A 16,895-nucleotide genomic window follows, 5' to 3' on the forward strand; every position below is an offset into this window, starting at 1 on the left:
GTATTAAATTTATCAGAGCTTAATATGAAAAAGGTTTCAACATTTAATCACATTCTGACTTTTCTAGGGAATTATTGCAACAGCGGTAACTTTCTGTTTTCAAACAGCAACATGTGGACTTCTAAAATAGGCATAGTAAAGGCTATCAATGCCACATTTATTGAAATAAAAGATGCAAAATATTGTTCTAAATAACAGCAAGCAAATCTTGTCGTGATCCGCCGCTGCCAACCACCCAATGGCGTCCACCGGTCCATTAGCTGCCGCCTCTGCCGTAAAAGAAAACCACAAAAATGAATTATTCTGTTTTGGACGGACACATGTAAGAGAGGATTATCTTTACAAACAACTTTTCGGCTACGACATTCGTAAGCTTCCATTTAGCTACCTAGGATACTTATTCACTATCGAAAGCATGCAAATAAAGAGTGAAGGTGGATTGCAGACATGTTTGAAAAGAAAAATTAATGTCATGCAAAGGATATTTGGTCCTAGTAAATTTGTAATCACTATCCTATCTATGTTCATGCTCTCATTCTTTGAAGCACCAAATGGGGTGCGAAAAATACTTTATTATCGATCCAGTTTTTCCGGTAAAGTGAGAAACTTAAGAAAAATAATACCGCTTAGCGAAGTAAGGTATATTGTGTTGGCCTGAAGACTAAGGTGGTATGTGCATTAGGCCCCTTGAGATTAAGAAAACATGATTGCTTAGAAAATGGCTACATGAGCTTGTTACGAAGGAGGAAGGTGTGTGGCTACAGTTATTCTGCAACAAATACCTTCACTAAAATACTTTGTCTCGAGTCACGTCTCAGCCAACAGACTCACCTTTTTTATTTTTTTTATTTTTTGAAACTGGGCAAAAGATTTGCCTCTTTCATTGATTAAGAAGAAGGTTTAGAGTTTTTGGCCAAAGGCCGAATTACAAGACATCACTCTCGCGGCACTACAGTACTCAAATATTTGGCCCCTGCAAGGCACCAACACTTTGAAACATCTTTGATTCTTGCAACAAGAACCCCAACCAGCACCGCGGTGTTACGGAAGATGCGTGCATTCCTCTCGTTCCAAATTTCCCACGAGATCAACATAATAAGAGACATCATCGCCCGTCGAGACTGCAACGCGTTGGAGTCAATGAGGTTCCACCAGGCTTTCACCGAATGGACCGTCACCCAAGCTGAAGGGTTCACATCAACCAATCCAAGCCAAGATTTGATCATTTCCCAAACTCGAACCATGTAGCGGCATTGGAAAAGGAGGTGAGCCGCAGTTTCCTGAACTTGCTTGCAGAGGGGGCGGCGATCACAGTTAGGCCATCCACGGCGTTGGAGCCTGTCGGCCGTCCATATCCTATTGTTGATCACAAGCCAAGCAAAGAATTTTCATTTGGGGGGAGCCCAGATCTTCCACACCAACTGTTGCATGTTGGAGTCAACTAAGCCCAGGAACTGGACCTTGTAGGCCGAGGGCGCGGAGTAAGAGCCATCATTAGAAAGCTTCCAAGAGATAGAATCAGCCACGTCGGCGTTGAGGTGCACCACAGATAATTTCTCCCAAAGGTTGACGAACTCGGTCAGGTGTGTAGCAGAGGTGATCCCGTCTGTTTTGACTTGAGAGACCCAGAAGTTATTATTCAAAGCCTTCTGAACCGAACATCCCCTTCTTTTTGATAGGTCAAAAATCATCGGGGCGATGTCTTTGGGTCTCATGCCATCTAGCCAAGCAGACTCCCACTTTTTTAGAAGGGCTTGATGAGAGCAAAGTGTGTGTTATTTAATAGAGGATGTTTTATATGGTTGATGATAGTTCTACTACACTATTTTTGAAGGATATATGGTTAGGTGATACACCACTCACACTTGCAGAAAGAGGTGTTCATTGGTACATTATTCGTTAAATATCCAGTTGAGATAAATCCCTCTCTTCCCCTCTTTCCATATTATCAAGTTGAAGAAACATTTGCTAGATAATGATGTTCAAATTGACAAATTTGTTGGAAACATGCCCTAGAGGCAATAATAAAGTTGTTATTGTCATATTTCCTTGTTCTTGATATGTGTGTTATTAACCATGATATAATTGTATTAATCGGAAACTCAAATACATGTGTGGATACATAAACAAATACTACCTCGTTGATTAAAGATGGTTAAGGTTTCCTAACCATAGACATGAGTTGCTAGTTAATAATGAGATCACTTCATTATGAAAACGATGTGATGGACAAACCCAATCATAAGCTTAACATATGATCGTATCACTTAGTTTATGTGCTACATATTCTTAATGTCAAGTATCTATTCCTTAAACTATGAGATCATGACACTCCCTAAAACCGGAAGAATGCTTTGTGGGTATCAACCAAAATTTCATAACTGTGTGATCATAATGGTACTCTTCAAGCATCTCAGAAGGTATTAGTTGGGTTGCATGGATAAAGATTGGGATTTTTCACTTCATGTGACGAATAGATATATCTGGGCCCTCTCGGTAATACAACATCCTAAGTAGCTTGCAACCATGTGACAAATGTGTTTGGTTATGCGGATATTGTATTATAGAACAAGTAAAGAGATATGGCCAGTAACAAGATTGAACTAGGTATGGATTGGATCTTGAGCAAGTAAAATATCGTGAAAAAATGAATGGAATACATGGTTGCTTCAATCGTCGACATTGTCACTACTAGGGAAAACCTTATACACAGAACTTTAGCAGTAGCGCTTGTTAAAAAAGCATCTAGTGCTAACTAGCAGCGGCGCATTGGCTAAAATCGCGCTACAGATACATATGTAGCAGTAGCACGTCTAACGATAAAAGCGCTACTAGTAAAATTCCCACTGCTAAGCCGATAGGCTACACATAGTAGTAGCGATCTTATAGAAATAGGGCTACCACTACTTATTTTGTAGCAGCGAGTTTACGAAGAAAGGCGCTACTGCTAATGAAAACAAAATTAAACGGAAAGCAAATAAAAAAGAGAAAGCAATAGCACTAGCGTGTGTTCAGAAATGCGCTATAGCTACCATAGCAGTAGCGCACTTCCTGTAATGCGCTACTGCTACTTTTGACTTAACCGCGCGGTTCGTTCTTCCGCACGGCCACTTCCCCCAAATCTCAACTCCTCCATTGTCGCCGCCTTGCATCGCCATCGGCCGCCACATGCTCTCCCGTCGCTCTCCTCACACCCTCGACGCCACCCCCGACCCCGACCTCGACGCCGCCCCCGACCCCGACCTCGAGGCCGCCCTCCGCCGCACGCCCGAGCCCCGACCCTGACCTCGATGCCGCCCTCGACCCCGACCTCGATGCCGCCCTCCGTTGTGCGCCCGAGCCCCGACCCTGACCTCGACGCCGCCTGCCCCTCCCTCGCCACAGGCACCCGAGGTGAGCACGCCTCCTCCTCCCCCTCCCCTACCTCTGCCTAGCTAAATTTCATAGGGTTCTTCAAATTTTAGGTTGCATCAAATTAGTTAGGGTTCATCAAATTAGATGGTAATTAGGGCAGTAGTTCCTAGGTACTAATTAGTTAGTAAGAACTAGGGCAGTAGTGTTTAATAGAATTAGTATGAAATTTAATAGAACTAGTTGAACTAGTTTTTTTAGTAAGAACTAGTTGAATTAATAGAACAAGTTAGTTTTAGTAAGAAAATTAATATAACTAGTTGAACTAGTTTATTTTTAGTAAAAACTAGTTTATTTTTATTTATAGTAAGTTTATTTTTAGTAAGAACTAGTTTAATTAATACAAGTAGTTGAACATGTCACATTTGTTGTTATTTTTTTAGTTAAAGCAATTATTCCCGCATCGACGTCAACGATGCCTATCCCGCATCCTCATCGTCGACTCAGCGGAGGACACCTGCTTGACCAGATGGGCCATGTCCGGGACTAGGCTCCGCCGGGCTGGTACTGGGAGGCGCTAACTACCGGGGGCACAACTTGGTGAGGAGCCAGCCCGTCGTTGACCCAAACCTTCTTTGGTGGCGGTCGCGTGGGCCAGTGACGGTGCAGAGGCTTGAGGACCCCACAGAGGTGGTACGTCATCGTGTCAGCGAGGAGGACGCGCACATCCGTTGCTACTTGTTTGCGTTGAAGCATAGGTTCTCCAATACCTGGCAGGTTCTCTAGGGATCTCACTTGAGCTATGATCCTGTGATGGTTCCTTCTCTTTGGGTGTCCACCGCCCGTGCCGATACCCGTCGTGCGCTAGGGTTTTAGTTGTATTAGTGATGTTATATGTATGCTACTATTCGGGATGTATTAGTGATAATATTCGACGATGTACGGACGCAAGAGATGATTTACTTTTTCTTATTGAATGCATGATAATTTGATTACTTATTTATATTACGATTTGGTTTTGCTTATTGAATGCTCAAATTGGAGAAGTACTTCTATTTTGAATGCTCAAATTGGACCCCCACTATGCAAGGCGTATGCATTTGATTAGTTGATAGCTTATAGGGTTTTTTTTTGTAGAAATCTAGGAGCCCCTCCATCATCCCCGTGGTCATCCCCGTCACCGACCCCCTCCGACCTCGAGGCGAGACCAGCCAAATCTCCATGTCAATATGAGTCCTATAAGATATTTTGAAATGTTTTGCTCATATTTTCAACCATTGAAATGCAATGACCATCAAGTTTGAATGTTCATATGATGTATATAAAAACATGTATATCTTGTGTTGCTCAAATAGGATATGTGCTCGCCCCAAGTGGCCGGTCATGTTTGCAGGTTACACCTCCGAGTGGCCTATGTTTTGCCTGAGTGTTGATTAATTTCCGTTCCGACAAAGTTCAGGCGCTCGATATGTCCTTTTTTTAGCAAAGGTCATGCCGGATTTTTCTGTGAATTCTGGCATGACTTGTGCTAGAATATGTAGGAAATATCGAGTGGCTTGGATCTTGTAGAAAAATAATTAAATGACATTTCGGGTTGACTTTAAGAAAAAGACTCGGCAGACCGATAGTCAACCCATGATGAATAATAATGATCTAATTTAGGTTTTGTAGTACATATATTGAATTGTACAAGTTTAATCTTTGAATTATGAACATAGGAAATGTCGTCATCGGACGAGAAAGTCTCCCGGGGGAGTGCAGCTGGTGCAATGACGACCGAGGTCTGTGCGACAGGCCTCACCTGGACGAAGATCCGCGCTTCAACATTAAGCTCCAGGAGACCTTCGATGTTAAAAAGGTATGCAATGACGACAAGTGTTTTTTCGTAATTAAGCATGACTTCAACTATTTCAACATGTAATTTTCATCTTTTACAATTAGAGTAGCTTATACCATGCCATGCAAGACGCTATGACTTGGAGAGGATGGGTTTTGAAGACCATGAAAGTCTCGAAACAAAGAAAATTCACCTAAGGACCCATCATGATATGGATTTTGAAGTAAATATGTACAATTCTCAGAGCGTAACCCATTTTGGTTGCACAAATTGGGAAGCACTTTGCAAGATGTATGGTTTTTATGAGGGTATGCTTGTCACCATGGATCTTGGTGATCCAGACATCGACCAAGACAATATGGAAATTTGGGTCCTTGTTGACATGCTTCCAATTCTACCGCTTTGTGAGTTTCTCAAACATAGTTATTAACTAATTTATATCATTTATTTTAAAATAGTTGACAATTTATTTCCATTGACAACTTATTTTCATTCTTCAAACAATGTGCGAAAGATGGTAGACAGAACCCACTACACCGATGGCTCAGAATTAACCTATCAGGAGAAAAATCATCTGAATACATTTTGTACTGATCTTGAGAATTACAATATCTATTCTAAAACTCCTCCACATTATGGTCAATACGTGCCACCAGTGCACGTGTTGAACCACGGTAACATCCATGGAGATGCCATGGTAAGATTTTTTACTATTACGACATCTGTGCATCTTTTTGCATAAATTCTTCTAATACTGAACTACATTGCTAACTACGAAGTTATTATTATGTTTTTCAACAGAAAATCCCGAAGGATTGTGTGCCTCATCTGATGTATCAGCATGGTCACCTTGATGTTTGAACATACGGCCAGGTCATCCTACGAATCTCACCTGCCCATATCGGATTTCGAAAACCAGTGAAGACATGCAAATCAAAGAATGGAAAAATGTATGTACAGTCGTAAGGAGGTACTTGTAAGCAACATTGTGCGAAAGGCAAGAATTGGAGACAGGATAATCTCCATTCTCCATAATGGAGACTCAGGGCTTATCTTGTTTTATGATATTTTACCTAAGAGAAGGTAGTAGGTCCTATGAGAGAGAAGTATGTCCTAAATACAATGTGTTATTATGTGGTACAATGTGTTAGAGTTGATGATGATGAGGAGTTGTGATTATGACTAGTGACCAACTTGCTATATGATGTCTCATTGATGAAAATGATGATCATGAGTAGGTGTTATATGACAATGATGTATTATGATGATAAGTTGTTAATGATATGATGATGATATTTATTATATCATTGGGTGAAAGAACCGTAGATTTGTTTCAAGTGGATGGACATCCACTTGAAACTAGTCCACGGTTCTTTCACCGAGTAATGTAATAACTCATCAGTGGTGTGCGTCGGTCCTAAATAAACGGTTTTTACCCCTTTCCGCGACGGCATTTGGAACCGTCGCCAAGTGAGTGTGTGCGATAGGGTATCCTTCCCACACGACCCAAAAATCGTCGGGGATAGGCCCTCCTGGGACCCAGGCTGGGGCCGTGTGCGATCGGGCGCGGCATAGAAACCCAATCATTTTCGTAGGTATGTACATCCCACACAGTGAATCTCAGAAATCATTTCCGTAGGTATGTACATCCCACACGGTGAATCCTAGAAATCATTTCCGTAGGTATGTACATCCCACACGGTGAATCCTAGAAATCATTTCCGTACGTATGTACATCCCACACGGTAATACGAGAAAATCATTTCCATAGGTATGTACATCCCACACGGTGAATCTTAGAGAAACATTTCCGTTCGTATGTATATCACACACAGTCAATCCAAGGAATACATTTTCGTTCTTATGTACATCCCACACAGTCAATCTAGGGAAAACGTTTACGTTCGGACATAAATCCCACACAGTTTTATGTGTAGGCTCGTGTCTGAAAGTTGTAACTATCAAACACGGTCTTCCTTGGTTAACTGTTTGCTTTTATCAACTATATCACACACGATTTGATGAAGAAAACTGTGTGGCATTGGGCTATTCATCGCAACCACTTTTATTTCTAGAACCGTTTGCAAAGGTCCATGACACATTTAGCAGGTTTATTAGTTTACAATTAATAATTCCAGTATTACACAAATTCACATTTCATATCGAACATCTTTTTGCCAATTTCATATCAGGCACATAAATATATTATAACATCACAGTACGGTAGCTACATGAAAACAGCACAGTACAACATATAGTTAGTTCAACTTCATAAGAACAGTATATTCATTTCCCTAATTGAGATCATCCAAGCTCGTCTTATCCACCTCTGCTTTCAGTTCAGTAAGAACCTGTTTTGCACGGGCCAACTGGGGAAGTGCCTCCTCCTTCGCCAACACCATCTTAGCAAAGTCTTTTAAAAAATATGAGCTCATTCTCCACCTTCAACTTTTTATCCCGCATCTTGAAATATGCTTCAGCATTGACAAGACTTTCTCTAAGACTAGCTGTGTTCACTTCCTCATACATGCTCTAGAGCTTCGTTAGGCACATCTTCAAAGACTGTGGCCACTCTTGATCAACCCACTCCAAGTAAGAACACTTCCGTTCATCCTATAATATTTAAAACTAGATCAGTAACAATTGTAGGGGAAATGGATTTATACCAACATAGAAAATCACCAATGCTTATTTTGAAAAACTGAAGAACCATGCTAATTATGACATATCTTCTCAAAAAGATCAATGTGCAAATGAAATAATTGGTACTGAGGCAACTACCAAATTCTGGAACATCAGAAGCTATAATTAACTACAACGATGCTACAAGTTCTTACTCTTGTACAATAAATAACAAATTGAACATTTTATGAGGAAGGTAAATATAACTGCAACAGCATAGCGACAGTGTTTGGATGAGAGCAAATTGATACTAACAAGTGTGTACATGCACAAATTTAGTAACATAGAACTAATAGCACAAAGGTCATCCACTATGTATGCCAAAACTGGTGTAAAGACAACTGTTGCTACATCTCGCATCGGTGCCCTGAACTGGCGAGCCGATGCAGCGGAAAAAAATCATGGACCCGAACTCTGGAGCATGTAGTTGCTCTGATGCCTAGTTCCTTCATGCCATAAAGATTTTAGTATTTTACTGCTTGGCTGCTCGGATGTGTGGACCAAAGTTGGCTGCACAAACTGTTGAAGCGGTGCCAAATAATTTTCTAATGGCACCGCTGATGAGATGGCAACAATTTAAGATACTAGGTACAAACTGTGACACTGTTTTAGGACGCGTTTGTTTGAAGGTGTGGTATGAATGGGTAGGGACCGTGACAGTGTCTGAATCACATCTAACAAATAATTTGTAACAACGAAAGAGGGTCTAACCTTCTCTGCACATGCCAGAAACTTCCTCCCAGTGTCCACGGAATCAAATGCAAGTAGCTTCACGCATGGAGATTGATGGTGACAACGAGCAGATAGATCTTCCGCCACCCACTCCATTCGTTGCCACTGATGGTCTTAGGGAGCTACAAGAGGAAGAAACGACTCAAATTGACCTTTGGGTAAAAATCCTTCATTCCAAGTCATAACCCGAGAGAGAGAAGAGAGGCATACCCGGGTGGTGAAGGAGTAGTCGCTGGAGGAGGAACCGTGGGAGATGTCTTTGAAGAAGACCATGGCGACCCCGGCGGTAGGATGCGAGACGGTGAGAGCGAGGAAGCGGCTATAGCTTAGCAAGGAAGGAAGGAAGGAGGAAACAGGGGAAATGTGACTTGTGGTCGGGGAGAAAAGGGGGTGGGGAAGGGGGGAAGGGGGGCGGGGTAGATATTTTGGCAATAGGCCAAAATTTTGTAAATGTGGAGGGAAACTTTGCGCACGGTGCCGCCGGATCATTCACTTTGAACGATTGTGTGCATCGCAAACGATTCTTCTGCTTTACATGCATGGGATGAGTTTGATAATTAAAATTTTGGTGGAAATTTCCCTGGGTACATCATTGCATAATTTAACATCGCTTACTAATTTGGGCACACAAAAGAGCATACATCAGACAAACCACACTTACTGAATCGAGCAATTTTAGTAATTACACAGAGCCAGTTGACCTAAACATTGCTCTAACAAAAGACCAGCATTAAAAACAAAGCCTGAGTACGCATAATTAAAAATCTGCTGCCGCGCCGGCCTATGCATCGCCGGTGTGAGATGAGACATCGATGACTTGTCCTGGCGACATGCCGCCGTTGGTGGACTCCGCGTCCCCCCTGCTGAAGTCGACCGTGTCCTCGTCCTCATCCTCGTCCTTGGCGCCTCCCTCAAGGTTGTAGTACTCGTAGTAGTGGTTGCGCCAGAGCTCGCGTTGGTACTCCACCGCCGATTCCTCGACAGACAGACTCTTCTCTACCTTGACCTCAACCACGCGCAACTCCTCCTCCCGGCGCTCCTCGATCTCCGCCGCCTCCTGCATCTCCAGCTCCCGCTCGACGACCTCATGAGGAAGCAGGTGCTCCATGGCCACCGCCGCCTTTTCAGATGTGGGTTGCATGTTGGAGTCCGAGGTGGCCTAGAATATCTTGGCGTGTGCATCCTCGACCTTGGCATGGATGGCCTCGACCTGGGCCAGGGTGACATCAGCGGCACGGACGGCAGCTCGAGAGCTCTCGGCGTTTGCAGCCGCCGTCGCAACAGCAGCTGCAGCCGTCTCGGCTGTTGCAGCTGCCCTGTCGGCTGCCGTAGACGCCCTCTCGGCGGAAGCGGCCATGCTCAATGCGGATGCGGCGGCGCTCTCGGCGTAGGCGGCCGCGCTCTCGGCGTAGGCGGTGGCGCTCGGGGGGGGGGGGGGACGCGGCCATCGTACGGGCCTTCACGGAGCGTTTCCATGGCGTCATCTTTGCAAGAAGGGGGTGCAGGAATGGGGATCGGGATTCGTGGATTTGGGGGTTGCCGGCACTAGAGCAGGCGAACCGGCGAAGCTTAAGGAGGGAGACTTAAATAGACCAAGATAGTTTCATCGAAAACGGTTCCTAGAAAACAACAATGTGTGATGTTGTAGATATTTTTTATTAGCTGTGAAAGACAAATTTAGAATAAAGTGCTAACGGATGGTATTTTAAATGAGCGAGAAATTTTGTAGTACTAATACAACTGTCATGTCAAATTTTGGAAAATTTCAGGGGTCATTTGACCTTCTAAGACATTTAAGTGATTTTCTAGCCATTTAATGACCATAATTCAAATTTGAACTACATGTACATGCAACAGCTAACCATAACGGTTTGATTACTCATATTTCATGTACTTGTTTGCGATTTAATTCCATGTGCAGTAAATTGGAAAGAATTTTCAAACATATTGGTCTAACAGCTATGACACAATTAAGCATGGAGTGACATGGCATTTTAATTCCAAAAAATTAAAAAAATTAGAAACACATGAAACCTTGGTTGATGTAATGTCATGCCACTAAGACGATGTGGTAAAAAAATTGACATGTTTGACCAAAGTTTGGACACACACCCCTCACAAACCGGAGCAACTCACTAGAAGGCTCGTGGTTCTGAGAGGGAACAATGCATGTTTGTTGACGAACCAGATATAGCTTACTCTTATGGCCTTCAAAATTTTTTCTACGTCTAACGTGCACTACTACAACTGTATTGTGAAATTTTTGAAAATTCTAGGGGTCATTTGACCTTTTAAAGACATTTAAGTGATTTTCTAGCCATTCAATGACTGTAATTGTCACGACCGGTTTTCCAATAAAAATGTTTATTGAGAAACCAATCTTTTGAGTCCAGTATGAGAAAAATCCTCCTTACTGGTAGACAAATTCTTGATACAATAAACCGGTAGCATAAACTATATTACAGGGTCGAGCTACGGTTGCTCAACCAAATTATTACAAGCACGCCAATAATTATACATAATGGCGGATATGACACAGTGGTGTGGAGGCATAATACTGACTCGAGGATAGGGTGGTGGTGGAAAATCACAGCGGGGAGTGAGATACATGACTCTAAAACTGGCATCTCATCGAGCGTCAAGGTGAGGCTTGATGAATTTATTTGGTAGCGGAAGCGGATATAATATAGTGACCAAATCCAGGGTCGCACGAGACTGACTGGGATTCCTCTAGGCGTCGGACTCGCTATCAAATTCTTCATCCATGAGATCGCCTTCGTCAGCATCTAGCCAAATCAACAAGCCAGGTGAGTACTTTGAAAGTACTCGCAAGACAGTTCGGACGTAAGATATAACAAATGCATGCATGGATGCGTCATGATTAATTTAGCAATGCTCATTCAAAATTTAGCAAGCAAGGTAAGTAAAAAGGGAATCGGCGGTAGTCCGCCTGAAAACCCAACAAAAAGAAATAATAGGAAACCGATCAGGTGTCTGAAGCGACGCCTCGAAGGGTGAACAAATAAATAAAGATCATGACGCAGTCGGGCGTCTAAGCGACACCACGTAAAGGGCTTAAACTGAAAATAAAAGACATGCGTGCCACAGTCGGACGTCGGGGCTACATCACAGAAAGGGCTTATATTGAAAGTAAATAACAGTACTGCCGCAGTCGGACGTCTGAGCGACATCGCAGAAAGGGCTTTTATTGAAAGTAAATAATAACAATGCCACAGTCGGACGTCTGAGCGACATCGCAGAAAGGGCTTTTATTGAAAGTAAATAATAACAATGCCACAGTCGGACGTCTGAGCGACATCGCAGAAAGGGCTTTTATTAAAAGTAAATAATAACAATGCCACAGTCGGACGTCTGAGCGACATCGCAGAAAGGGCTTTTATTCACAAGTAAATAATACTCATAATAAATATTCAATTCATGATAATAAACGGGTTAGTCCATCCACAGGAATAAACATTTAACCGGACTTAGCACTCATGTGATTCACCGGAGTCTCTGTCATCAAAACTGACATTTGTCAGGATAAGATAATACCGAACTTGGACATGGAATAGATGATTCAAAGGAATATATGACTCTGCAGAGTTTGTACAAAATTTTTTTCCCACAGCCAACGGATTTCCGTAGTCACGAAGGACTAGTTCCGTTTACGGTATTTCGGAAGAAAACACAGCTAGCCAGTACACACCCATCCTACCTCTCGATGCTAGGAATCACCCTAGACATCGTCCAAGAAAAACTTTTGAGACGGGGAGATCACAATCTCGAATAGCATGGAATCAAATTTATATACGCGCGCTCTAAGGGGTGCCCCTCTCGGTCCCAACCTGAAACACCCATGCCCCCTGACCGGATGACTGGCTTTAATCCAGGGCCATGGAACCATCATCACGGCCTCTCCTTTTTGGTGTGTACCAAGAAAGCGGTTTGCAACTTACTAAGCCATATTCCTTGCGGAAAACATGTGGTAGTACAGGGAAAGAAAATGGAAGGAACTGGACCGATATGGGTTGACACTGAAGTCATATAGTCTGGCATAAGACTGGCATGCTACAACACTGCCATCTTACCCATCCTCATGCCAACACATGGCCATGCATAATCACATCCATCCACTTATGGATTTTCGAAACTCACTTGCCTCAACGTTGCATGTAACATGACATTCGTCGGTATGCTCATCAACATGCCATGAAACTACTTAATGCAAACATGCCAAAACAATCATCATATCAAAAGTTCAAACATGCTTGCCTGGTTCAGAGTAGTCGGAGCCTAGCTAGGTGAAGTTTGCGGTCCCGTCACCTCCTTCGGTATCTACGGTATAAAGAAAATATACGCGCTATCGTGAATACCGTGAGGTGCACAAAAATTTCTCCAAATATTTTTCAAATAAATCTGATAAAAAACTAGACAAAATTTCAAAGAGGACAGAAAAAGAATCAATCAAAAATACTCTTTTGTTTAAAAGTTATTAGTGTTTTTGTCCAGGGGCCTATCTGTAATGAAACAGAAACTTTCCAGGGTTTTCTTTATAAAAACAGAAAACGCTTCAGTCCCAAATACGTCAGTCTAGTGGGGAAGACGTACTTTGCCCAAAGGCGTTTCCAGAAAACGATTCAAAAAGAATAAAAAGCCGACGGGGCGGACCCACCCGTCGGTTTTGAAAATGAAAACAGAGAGTTGGCGCTAGAGGGCCGCGGCGATCGCCGGCGGCGATCCATGGCGAGGCAGGAGGATCGGAGGGTACCTCCGTGTTCAGGGCGTCATTCTGCATCGGTTGGTGGTGGTGGTGGTCGCCGGCGAGCACCACGTCGACGGCGGCCCTTGCTCCGGCGGACGGTGGTTCGGGCGTTGATGGAGCTCGCCAAGGAGGGCTGCAAGGATCGAATCGAAGTGGGGGTTAGCTCTCTGGTAGCTAGAGGAGGTTACTGACGGAGTTTGGGCGCCGGGGACGGCCTCACCGGAGTGAAACGGGGTGGAGGCCGAGGCGGAACGGAGCGGCCGGAGTTGGGGGAGGAGACCTCCTCGAGGTCCTCCTAGTGGCCTGGCGGGGCGTTGGTGAGGTGCAGTGGTGGTGCGTGCTCGAGGGTGAGCTCGGGGTCCCCTTTTATAGGCGATCCGAGGCGGTGGCCGTGAACGGAGTTCTCCGGCGATGGATTACGGCGGTGCAGTGCTTGGTCGGGAAGGTTCAGAGGTTGAGCGTCGTCGTGGATGTTCCCTAGTTCCATTTAGGTGCTAACCGCAGCGGGATTTGGTTGCTTAGGGGGAGCTCGACGGAACGGGGCGGCGCGGGCCCGTCGGCGGCAGGGAGCGCGCTATGTGCGTGCCGCGCCACGGCGACGGTGCTGCATGTGTGCGCTGGCGAGGAAATGGCCACGCGGAGCCACCAGGGGGTTTGGGCGGCGCCGAACGGCGTTATGCCGCCGTTCTGCTCCCTGTCGGCCGCTACGGTGGTTCGTCCGCCGCAAGACACGCCGGCGCAGGCGGGCCAGGGTGCCACCGACACCAGGAACGTGCCAAGCGGGCGTGTGAGGCTCCGGACAAGCAAGCTAGGCCGTGAGCAATGTGCCAAGTGCACTGTGAGCATGTGACTGAATTTCTGACGAAGATCGACACTGAAACTCTGAACTTAACTGAAGATGAACAGAAACAGTGCATGCAAGGTGTTCGACAGAATGATCTAGGCATGTAGGGATTTTTCCTTGAGTTGAAACTTGGTGGGGTGGCCTCTCATTGCACCAGGAGGCTGCCTGAATTTTGGTAGAATTTTTGGAGAAGAGGAGATATGAATTTCACCAAATTTGGCAAATCTGGTCCAAACATACAGAGACTGAAATTTGAAAAATTTGAAAAGAGGGAGAGTGGATCAAGATGGTTCTGGGTTGTGGATGCTAAGGACAATCTAGAGGAGTTGGTTTGAGATAAAAACTCAAAGGCAATGAGGTACTTGCTTTGAAAATCACTCAGGCTCATAATGAAAGACAGAATTGTTTTGGGAGGTAAAATAAATGAAATAAAATTCAAAAATGGTTTGGACTTGATGGGACAGAGAATTTAGATTGTTCAAAGGTGGAGGGAGGGATTTTGAGAAGATTTACTATAGGAGACATGGTAAAACCAGGGGTGGTTTTCAAGATAAGAAAAACCTCAAAATTCATAGAGTTCTTTTTATAAGAAAAAGAATAATTTCCAAAAATATACTTTGAGAAGGGAACCATCAGAGAAAGAGTTTTAAATGATCAAACACCATAGTTTGAAGAAGATACAAAAATAAAAATCCTTGCCAAAGAAGTTTTTAAGAGAAAGGTTTTCTGGAAAAAATTTAAATGGCCTCTTTTCAAAAACCAACAAAGTTTTTGCTGAAAACCAAATAAAATTTTTGGAGTGTCACAGTAATTCAAATTTGAACTACATCTACATGCAACGCATAACCGAAACGGTTTGAAAAATCATATTTGCGTACTTGTGTGCGAGTTAATTCCATGTGCAGTAAACTAGAAGGAATTTTCAAATGTATTTGTATCACGACATGGACACATGCATGAATATGTATGCATGGAGTGGCATGGCATGTTAATTCCAAAAAATTCAGAAACACATGAAACCTTGGTTGATGTAATGTCATGCCACCAAGATGATGTGGTAAAGAAATTGGCATGTTTGACAAAATTTTGGACACACACCCCTCACAAACCGGAGCAACTCGCTTGAAGGTTCGTGGTTCCGAGAGGAACAATGCATGTTTGATGACGAACTGGAGATAGCTTCCTCTTATGGCCTTCAATTTTTTTCTACGTCTAACATGCACTACTACAACTGTAATGTGAAATTTTGGAAAATTCTACGGGTCATTTGACCTTTTAAAGACATTTAAGTAATTTTCTAACCATTTAATGATTGTAATTAAAATTTGAACTACATCTACATGCAACGCCTAACCAAAACGTTTTGAAAAATCATATATGTTTACTTGTGTGTGAGTTAATTCCATGTGCAGTAAATTAGAAGGATTTTTAAACATATTGGTCTCACGACATGGACACATGCATACGTATGCATGGAGTGACATGGCATTTTAATTCAAAAAATAGAAAAATGATGAGAAACACATGAAAACTTGGTTGATGTAATGTCATGCCACCAAGATGATGTGGTAAAGAAATTTTCATGTTTGCCAAATGTTTGGACACGCACCCCTCACAAACCGGAGCAAGTCGCTAGAAGGTTTGTGGTTCCGAGAGGGAACAATGCATGTTTGATGACGAACGGGAAATAGCTTCCTCTTATGGCCTTCAAATTTTTTCCTACGTTTAATGTGCACTAATACAACTATCATGTGAAAATTTGGTAAATTTCAGGGGTCATTTAACCATTTAAAGACATTTAAGTGATTTTCTAACCATTTAATGACCGTAATTCAAATTTGTACTACATCTACATGCAACACCTAACCATAACGGTTTGAAAAATCATATTTTTGTGTACTTGTGTGCGAGTTAATTCCATGTGCAGTAAATTCGAAGGAATTTTCAAACATATTGGTGTCAAGGCATGCACACATGCATGGAATACATGCCATGACATTTTAATTCCAAAAAATTAAAAAATGATCAGAAAAACATGAAACCTTGATTTAATGTCATGCCACCAAGATGATGTGGTAAAGAAATTGGCATGTTTAACGGAAGTTTGGACACACACCCCTCACAAAACTGAAGCAACTCGCTAGAAGGTTCGTGGTTCCGAGAGGGAACAATGCATGTTTGATGACGAACGGGAGATAGCCTCCTCTTACGGCCTTGAATTTTTTTCAACGTCTAACGTGCACTACTACAACTGTAATGTGAAAATTTGGAAAATTCGAGGGGTCATTTGACCTTTCAAAGACATTTAAGTGATTTTCTAACCATTTAATGATCGTAATTCAAATTTGAACTACATCTACATGCAACGTCTCACCAAAACGGTTTGAAAAATCATATATGTGTACTTGTGTGCGAGTTAATTCCATGTGCAGTAAATTAGAAGGAATTTTCAAACATATTGGTCTCACGACATGGACACATGCATACGTATGCATGGAGTGACATGGCATTGTAATTCAAAAAAATATAGAAAAATGATCAGAAACACATGAAACCTTGGTTGATGTAATGTCATGCCACCAAGATGATGTGGTAAAGAAATTGGCATGTTTGACAAACGTTTAGACACAGACCCCTCACAAACCAGAGCAACTCGCTTGAAGGTTCATGGTTTCGAGAGGGAA

Source organism: Triticum urartu, chromosome 6A (genome assembly GCF_056163025.1).
Source record: "Triticum urartu cultivar PI428250 chromosome 6A, HENAU_Tu73, whole genome shotgun sequence".
Lineage (NCBI taxonomy): Eukaryota > Viridiplantae > Streptophyta > Magnoliopsida > Poales > Poaceae > Triticum > Triticum urartu.